This window comes from Nothoprocta perdicaria, unplaced genomic scaffold, assembly GCF_003342845.1.
Source record: "Nothoprocta perdicaria isolate Ctin4 unplaced genomic scaffold, notPer1 scaffold_21, whole genome shotgun sequence".
Classification (NCBI taxonomy): Eukaryota; Metazoa; Chordata; class Aves; order Tinamiformes; family Tinamidae; genus Nothoprocta; species Nothoprocta perdicaria.
The window spans coordinates 752998-763558 of NW_020455316.1; positions in this window are offsets into that span (position 1 = coordinate 752998).

A 10561-nucleotide genomic window follows, 5' to 3' on the forward strand; every position below is an offset into this window, starting at 1 on the left:
AGCACGAGTGCCCGTTCTGCGCCTCCCTGGGCACATTGGCTGCCTCAGCTGAGGCCATCAGAGGCTTCYTCTTCTCCCCTCACACAAAGGCCTCATAGACAAAGACCAAGACGAAGACCAAGCACCCGCTTTGGAGGATCCATCTTAACCCATCTGCATGTTGTTGCTCCTCTTGTTGACGATCATTCCTTCTATCTGTGGCTACATAAAGCCAGAAGCTACCAAGGCAGCTTTCTTTAGCCTCCCTCCATTGTGCCCCTTTTCCTGTATAAGGCTCTATTTTTTTATAATGCTTTTCCTGCACTAGTACACACATTTTGTCCTTTTTAAACAAATATATTTCCTCTCCTTAGAAGATGAGAAGCTATCATATTGAAATCTCCTTTTGAAAAATCACTGATGGTCCTTGCAGAAAATATTATTGTATTTATTTATTTATGTGTTGGTGAAGCTAAAACTGTCTGAGAAATGAATGCATGCTTACTGGGTTTGGCTGCTGGCATCTCACAAGAGCTTCATGGGCAGTAGCTTCTGTGACACTACAGAATCCGTCAGAGTATTATCATTCAGTTCAGTAGGAGTTGAATAGGGTCTGAAATTGAAAAGCAGGAAATAGAAATAATAACTTCATTTTGCAGGTGGGTGAACTTAAGTATGGAGTCACAAAGTATGTTCTCCAGAGTCAATGACAAAGCAGAAATATTAACAAAGAATATTTTATTTCTAAAGTGAGCTATTTCTAAAGCTTGGGCACTTTCTCTGAAGTGTAACATTTTATGAGTAGATCTTGACAGGCATTGTTAATAGCATTAATTCACACACAAAAAAAGTATCTTCTATTCCCTCTTTCCAATTGCTCTAAGCAAACAGTTTGCAGAAGCAGCAAAGAAGAAAGAATTTCAGCAACTATATCTATTTCAGTGAATTTACTAATGCCAAACTAGGCTCTGGAACTTTATTTATTTATTTATTTATTTATTTATTTATTTATTTATTTATTTATTTATGTGTTTAGGGGAGTCAGGCTAAGTGGTGCCCCAAGCACTCTCCAAGCTGAGCTTGGGCACAGAACAGGCAGATCACAGTCCAGGAATCTTTCTGAACATGCATGTTGGGCCATTCGGTTTTAAATGTTAAAAAATTTTAAGATTACGTAAATATTTAGACCTTGCTATTGTGCTCAAGGACTACAGGATAGGCTTCATCTAGTGTACTTGTACAGATTTAGCTTCTGTGCACTAATCATATTTATGTATAAAGGCTAAGCTAAGGACCAATTTTTTTTTTCACAGCTACAGCTAACAAACAATAAAAATCAAAACATGCAAAAAACATCTTTGAAAAACCACATAAGGAACCTGCTTAAATATATGGCTTTATTAAAAAAAAAAAAAAAAAAAAAAAAAAAACAGAAAACAAAGAACAAACAGAAAGAACTGCAGTTCCCAAAATGTGTCTGGCAACTGATAAGTGTGTTTGGAAGAACTGAAACTCTACAAATGTCCCAAATTATTTCCTTTCACCCTTCCCCCAAGGATATGAACATTATATAATCCTGCTGTCTACTTCTGTCAGTCTATCAACTTGCCTCATTAATCTTTTAATCCAGTGACTAAAAGGATGAGGTCTGTCACAATGCTGCACAGTATATGCAAATACAGCCTAGCACATCAAGACTTGCATAGTCTCAAAACCACTTTTCTGAGCACATTAGCAATTAAAGGACAACAGTGCCCAGTAAAGTCAGAAAACAAGTGCATAGCTTTGTAGCAGCCAACGTTCATGTTCCCATTACTTTTTTTTTAACTACAAAGATAGATAGCTATGTAGACACAAAATAGGAAAACTGACAATTTGAAAATTATCTGAATAGAAATGAGGAAAATGGAGGATTTGCAGTGAGAAGAGACTGTGGAAAATATAAGATTACACTGAAGTTTGATTCAGTTAAGAAGGCAATCAATTCTTAAACTTCTGTAAATTATAGGTTTTTATTTTGTTATTTTCACAGTCTGCTACATTCAATGAATCCCATGTGTCTTATTTTCTGCAACTGATAAGCTTGAACAACTCTATGGCCAGTTTATGTTTAAACCCTGCCCAAAACATAAATGTCGCACAGACTTGCCTCTAGAAGATTCAATCCTGAGGATATTCCATTAGTTTATTTAATAAAATATGGGTTTATCATAGCAATTTGGAAACTGACATTTGTTTTAAAAACATAATAAAAAGACTTGTTTGAATTTTTGAGGGTTTTTTAGAGCATATGACGGACTTAGCGTTTGTTTTTTCTTTACAAACATATTCTTTTAAAACCCTTAAAATCCTTACCTTCTAAGGACAATGATTACTCTTGCAGTTCTCAAGTGCTATCTTTGGAGAGAAAGACTTACTGTGATGGTCTAACTTATGCTAAATGATGATATCACATTCCAAATAGAAGTAATTAAAAATATTTTGAACTCACTGGAAAGTTATGGGTTTGATTGTTTCAGAACAGTTCATCTATTCTATTTGAATAAACCAAATACAGTAATCAAAATAATAATCATTAGATATTAGATTCATAATATATATTCATAATATATCAGGATATATCATCCAAGTTTTAGCTCTGCATGAGGAATAAAAATCTTTAGCTAGTCTCTGCAGCACTCCTGCCTGAGAGAATATGCAACCACAACTCTCACTTATCAGAAACTATGAGATACACAGTCTGTCTGAGAGGTTCTAAAATTTTGTCTATTGAAACAGTTCCACTATTTATTAATATTTAAACATTCATTGCAGTAGTGTGGAAATGCAGATAACCTATCTCTTAATTCAGGGTCTAACAGCCTAGGAAGTGTCCTCAGTCATTTGTGCTCTGTCTCAGAAATCATTTAATTCCAATAACAAAGATTTAAAGAGACTTATTTCAGAATGACATGGTTATAAAACTCATTTGAGATGTGAGAGACCCATTTTCTAATCTGCTTTCTTGCTGATTTAAAGTTAGCTCTTTCATGCAATGCCTATAAGAACTGCAATTACTATTTTCACTGCCACATTATACAGAAAGATTTGGCTTTGCTTTTTTTATCTTCCAGTATCACTAAGTCCATTATAAACTCACCTCTTTCCAAACTATTCTATCATTCATATAATGACTAACCTACATACTTTCCTCCTAAAGACAGACCTTGACCTTTGATTGCTCTAAGGGGTGTGTGAGTTGATCATAACTTGCAATATTTATGCTCCTTTACCATTATTATATGGACTAATTTTAATTAGGAGTAAATGCATACTTTTTACTGGTCATTGGATAAAATTCTGTATAGTACTCAGGCTCAGAATTGAAATTTGCAAACATCTCATTAACACTGTAATGACTCATATTCAAATTCTAGTTTGAGCTGCTTAGAGTGACAATTTTTTACAATGCAGTATGTGCATTATGAATTAATTTTCAGCATTTCAATCAAAATATTGTTAGGAGTTGCTGACCTAGTAACAGAATCACCCAGAACCTAGATCAACAGAAGCGAGGTTGCCACAGCTCCACAGTTGCAGGTGTATTCAGTGCTTAGGCTGAATATGTATTTGACATAGACATACCTCAGCCAACAGTATTCTGCAGAGCTTCTCCCATTATCTTGTCCTTATGGCTGTCACCCTAGGGCCACGAAGTTGGTTACTGTCCTTTGGTGCTCCGAGATAGGCTCAGTCAGGGGGGTCTGTTTCTTTGAGAAGGTTATTGGGGTTCCCCTCACCCAGCATTGATCTCCTCTATGCCTTTGTGCTTATGGATATTAGCTCTTAATTACATTATTTAACAAATATCACTTACAAGAAGATGGAGAATTCCAAGTGAATGGCTACACCATCCCTGAGGACAGAGACCAGTTTGCCCACCCCGTTTGTGGGATTCAGTGTGAGATTCAGCTTGCACAGAGGTATATAATACCTGCAGTATATATTAGCTCACCGTAGGCAAAACATTTATGACTTATTTATCGTTTATTTGACTAAGGTATAAGGTTTTTTTTTCACACTGAGTTCATTTCTGTGATAATTTTCACCACTTAGATTTCTGTTATTGTAACAGTCATCTCTGCTACTAGTCAGCTATATGGAGACATTGAAAGAACTGTAAGCAGAACACTAAAGTGCAGATTTTTCCTGTACATCAGCAATGCCCCTTCTCCCATGGCAGAGAATTGAGAATCTCTACAGAGCTTCTGTAGAAGCTTCATACTGCAATCAGAGCAGGGCTTAGAAGTTAATCTTTTAACTTTTAGACACTGAATAAACCAATTGCCATGGCCTAGAGTAAGACCAAAACCAAAATGAATACTTGAGTAGACTGGCATGAATCAAGCACGGAGGCAAAATATGTCTCCATATAGCAGTGTAGAATCATTACTTGTAGTCACTTACTTTGGTGCTGATATCAACCTCCATCAGCAGAGTGACACAACCTGCAGTATATCTATTAATTTCAAGTTCTTCCACACCATAAGATCTATTTTGAGGAAAAAAAAAGGAACACAATAATAAAGAAATAAAAACTTTCTTTGGAATTACATTTTATAAAGAGATGTCAGGAAGCACAATGGATCATTATAACTTACCTTCATTGAAGCGTTTTTCTAGCTGCAGCTGTTTTAACATTTCATTGTTAAAGAATGTCATTTTGAAGTAGTATCTTGCATCTCACCATAGATATATGTCCTAGTTCCCTAACAATATATTTGATAGTATGTGCTTTATACAGTACATTTTATTCTTTCTTTTCCACATTAAGGCAATGAACATTGCAGTGCACAACAATCACTCGTTCAATATATTTCCGTATTTCAAATAACAGCATGAACTTCAGCTCTTAAGCATGATGAACACTCATTCTTGGATTCTGTGATAGAACCTTTGACACTCAGTGCTCTGGACTGCACAACGTATTCCCCATACCTGAGGTCAGATTTCAGATTAGGTCCAATCTGATCCCATGTATTTCATTAGTTTTCTTTTCCACTTTGATTGATTAACATAGCACTCCTTATTACCATTTTAGCTTATTTTAAATTATTTCTTTCTACATAGGTTTACCTCCACTGTGAAAGTCCTACCTTTCTGTGATTTTTAAGTAAAATAAAAATTTTTAAAAAGATAATTTGATATAGGAAATTTGATAATTTGATGGGAAATATTTAGATAGTTTGGCACCTGGGCAATCTGAGTTTAATTTTGTGTTTATTGAATGCCTTAATTTAAAATAATTAATATCTCCTTCTTTGGAGATCTTTAAAACCCGCTTGGATGCAGCCCTGTGCCACGTGCTCTAGGTGACCCTGCGTGAGCAGGGGGGTTGGACTCGATGACCTCTGAGGTCCCTTCCAACCTTCGGCATTCTATGATTCTATTCTATGATTCTAAAAAAAAAAAAAAAACATGACTCAATGATATGCATATTATTACAACTACATTTTCTTTGTTGGTTCTATTTGTACTCATTAGGCTATTGCATCATAACCTCCATCAGGAATATATATTGATTATACTTTTAAAGACTAAATGTCTTTGGATTTTAGTCACAAATAAATCAGACTTCATAACCCATAGCTAGTTATATGAAAAAAATCATGAAATAAATTTGAATTACAAGGAAAGCTATTATTTGCAGAAAAAAACAAGATTTTTGGACTAACAATCTTCTCTGGAATTTTAGATCATTGCACTCATTGTTACTCTCTTACTGAATTCAGATAATTGATTTTGTCTCTTTATTGTCTGTATTAACATTGATTAATTTCTGTCACAGCTCAGTTCTTTACCAATGTTGTCAAACATGATGTTAAACATGCTTTTTATGTGTTGTTCTCTCTCTCTTTTTTCTAGTTTTTCTTTTTTTTTTTTTTTCAGAAGATATATGATCTAATGTAACTTCTAATATTCTTAAGCTTTACACATGGAATTTAATTTGTTAACTAAAATTGATTCATTGTATTGATAAAATGGACATAGGTAGGAGAAAGATACAAACCTTTATGTGAGCCCTTTTTAAGATTATTTATCTTCTTATTAACCAAAATCAGCACATAATTCTCCATCTAGGGCAATGTATTTTTTTGTTTACAGACTGCTCTTCACGGTACTCATGCAATTAGTCATCTTTCGCAGTGGCAAGTTCATTCCTGAGAAAAAAAAAAATGCCTCAGACTTGTTCAATTACTGAATGGCTTTAGGTTGTTTGCCAGGGCGTGATTCATTTTCTTTCTTCTAGGATCTAACTTCATTTCTTTCAAATTCCTTAATGTACTTGTTTTTAATATATAGGCAATTTTTTGCTCTTTTTTGACATTTGGTGGTGGTACCCTACTTGATTATAGAGCTAATATAAATTTTATCCTAAAGCTCATTTGTTAATGGTCTTTAATTATTTTTTTTCTGAATGCAATAAGCTCTGTTGTGAAGCAATAAATTTACAATTCTGCATAGATAATTCATCCACTCATCAATATTAATTTAGTACTTTAACAAGCTTGTGCTGGTGCTTTCTCTGCTATATTTACATTAGCTTGATGCTCCCAAATGGCCTCTGTTGAGGTGAATAAAATGGGCCCATCCTTAGAGAAAATGGAATAGCATTCTTAAGAATAGTGTATTCTTAAGAATCTTTGTATTAAATACGATCATGCTTGATCATATTATTTAATCTTTTAGCTATAAAGGAAACATTACAAGCTAGATCCAATGAATCTATTTTTGTTTTTAAGACAATATTATCTATCAATGAGAGGTTAGGACATATATATAATAAGTGAAAATGTAACATATGCATCTTTGTTTTCAGGAAATCTTTTACATGAAGATTTGCCAAACTTCAATGTAAGATTTTACTAAGTCATAGTGAAGATATTTTAAGTAGACATAAAGTGGTCTAGTGCACACTGGAAGGTGGAGGAGTAAAAAATATTCTAATAGCTAAAAGTGTGATCTGTTATCATTCAGTTCTTTTGATTTATCAGGGTAAAAAAGAGGACACTTACAACCATGAAGCTAGACAGATTTCAAAACAATGCAAAGTGATCCTTCAGTCACAATGTAGACTTGAATGTGTATCACCAGCACAGAGATGGTGAAAGGGAGCCCTGTATAAAAAGATTAATGACACCAGAATTTACCAACTTGGTGCTTACACCATGCTTTCACTGTGCAGGGACAAACTGTTTGTTTTCCCTTTTAGATTGCTTACCACTACTTGATTTACTGGGCAGCAGAGTGAAGACAAGGTTTTAAACTGTGCCATGACTACCATTCTTCTCAGCTAGCAAAAGAACTTCTCTTAGAGACTGCAAAACATTACTTGCTCCTGCAAAATAAAGGAATGCTTTTTGCTGTCAGGACTTTTCGTGATGAAACATGACCTTAGAGGATATTTCAGTTGTAAGCTACTTGTCATTTTGTGTTTCTTTGAAAGGTTTTGTCAATGAGGAAAGAAAATGATGAGTAATGGAAGGATCCATAAATGAATATCTGAAAAATAATATACAAAGTAACAACTTTCTTCTATACAGGAATATATAAGCAAAAGCAAAACTACTTAGCATTGTTTCTTAGTGAGTTTAATGAGTTATAAGAAGCTTACAGTTTTCTCAGAATAGTACAAGATGACATTGAATGAAATTCTGCAACTGCTTGCTACACTGAAACCTCACTGATTTCAGTTCAGGTACAATTTGACAAACATATGCAACTGGTATGAAGGAAGGGCAAAACTGCTTTCTTCACATAATGGTATTACAGGTGTAACTCCACAGATATTGAAGGAGTTACACCAAAATGAATGTCATCCATTATGTATCAATTATAGCACGTAATTCTCTTCACAACATTTCAGCTCCTGGATGCGCTCAAGATTAACAATCCCAGTCCCATTTAGTCTCATATTTGCACTTGTAATGGATTTTGTGAGGGAAATGTCATTCCATCTGGATAAATTGAGTGTCATGATAAAACTGTGCAAACTTGTCACTCAAGAAAAGGTTTTACAAGTGACGTGATTTCAGACATCTTAACAAGCAGAGGATGCCTGTGACACATGTTTTAATAAAAATTCATCTTCTTGATTAGTCAGAAATTGCATTTACTTGTTATCAATTCTTCAAGTGTGCTAGAGGACGATGTCAATCTATACAGCTCTGTGTATAATCCAAATCTTGCTTCAGAAAGTCTTTGCTCCTGATGGACAAAGGTGGGTGGTCCCACCCTGAGCTCTTCTCCCTCCTTATGAGAGCTCCACAAGGAGGGAGAAGAGCTCAGGACCTCACAGTGACCCCCCACTCGTGAATCACACAGAGAACGTGAAATGTGGTGCCTGAGCAGAGTTTATTTGAGGTTCAAATTCGGTGTTATTTGCATAACATTGAATTCTGGGATTTTACTTTTTAAGTACTTTCACTAATAAATTACCCAGTGGAAGAGCAAAACTAAAATGAAGCAGTAGCAACTGCCTCAGGCAAGCAGAAGTTGTGCCATCATATCCTAGAGAACAGTCAGGCAAGAGGGTTGTTTTAAAATGCTTCTTCAGGTACTGAGCTCAGCTATGCAGGATGATAATCATGATGGTTTGCATACTGTGGGGAAGTATGGTGTAAAAAGAATGTAGCATGTCTTCCCTTAAACTTCAAAATTTATTTATACAATTGTAGGTTAGTTCTATCAGTCATGAGTGGTGGAATGAAATGAAGCTGTATTGTACAGAGATAAAAGTATCCTGGCCAAATTAGTGTAAATTAATCTTTCCAAGGTCATTAGTGCATTCTGAAATTGTTCCACATTTCATTATGAGCAAATTCTGGATTGTCACATGGTTTCCGTTTTGATCTTTTGTCTCAGAAACAGGGTACCACACTACTGGTGAAAGCCAGAGTTTTATCTTGCTTTTATGTGATACATAACCTCTCTCTTATAGAGGTTGTTTGATCAGAGCACAGTGTTTTCATTGCATCTGTCCCTCTCTGGCTTTCATGCAATCATCTAACAACACATTATCTGAGTAATCAGGACCTGCTCATTGTCATGTCACTGCATTGGGCATGATCGATTCTCCAGCAGCAAAATAATAAGACGTTGGAGAGGAACAAGCATTCAGCCTTCACATTTAAACAGTTTCTTCCAACTGGTGGCCCAAACTGAGAAGTCCAAGATTACGGTTGCCAAGATTTGCATCTTCCATTAGTATAAATGCATCAATATTTTAGGTTAAAATAAAATATAAAGGTTTCAGATCACTTCAGTTCTACCAAGATTATCTAGATAATTCAGCTTTCCTGGAAAGTATACTTCTGTGCTGGGGTCACCCTTGGAGAGAGCACAGATTTTTTAACAGCTCCTTGTCTTATACAGGCATATCATTTTAAATGGTGGCTTGGATGCAGCTTCAGAAAAACCTTCAAATTACATTAATGATTGCTGAATGCTGAAATAAACAAGTTCACATAGTCTTCTGCACTTTAAAAAAGTAAATTTTCAAATAAACCAGGTAAATGTCCTCATATAGGTCTTGAGACATGTTCTCCTATGTTCATCACACTTTGTTTTGTCAAAATAATTTACTGAGCAACATGCAATCAAAACAAATTCTAAAATTGTTAAAGATGAGCAGGGTGTGAGAAGTAACTAAAGTTAAGCTCGCAGATGGTAGCAACCTTGAGCAGGCAATTTGCATATGGGAGTATAAGATGATCTCTAAATGTCCCTTCTAGCCTCAGCTCTTCTGTGATTCTATGATTCTGTGATAATGAGGAACTAGTGGTAGTCTGTGGTAACCTCTTAGCCTAAACTAGCTCCAGCTGAAACAACACATCCAGCTATTTAGCAACTTTTTAAAATTTAGCCCAGAAGCTAAAATGTCCTCCACATAAGAAGATATTACAATTATATTTCCTCATGTCAGAGATTTCATTTACTATTAATTATGATTCAAATATAGCCAGAGGCTAGGTGATAGAGTTCAGTGTTGCCCTACATGTATGTGAGAGAGATCCCTTCTTCCTTCTCTCATTTTCCCATTTTGATTCTCTGAAATGACTTTGTATGTTTTGATATATTGCAAAAATGCAAATGCAAGGTAAATCAATAGCACTGAGATATGAAGCATGTAAAAACAAGATTATCTCAGCAACACTCAACACCCAAATTGACAAAACATTTATTTCTTAATTAAAAATGACAATGCAAATAAATATATTTCTACTTCTCAAATTATATATTCAGATACAATTATTCAATCTAATTTTTAAAAAAATGCATCTTTTAACTCTTGGAAGATAAGGAAGAAGAGAGTCTAATTTTATCAGTTAAAAAAAAAAGATTACACTTATGAAATAAATGACCAAAAAAGCTGAAACATGAGAATATGCAGTACTACAAGAGAACAAGGAGAAAGAATGAGTGCAACACTAAAAATGCTGTGTATTAATGCAGCTTAGTTGTGTGCTTTTCAAAAGCTACTAAAGTCAGCAGAAATATTCTCTCTGGATCATAACCCAATTGTGCATTTTTTTTTTTTTTT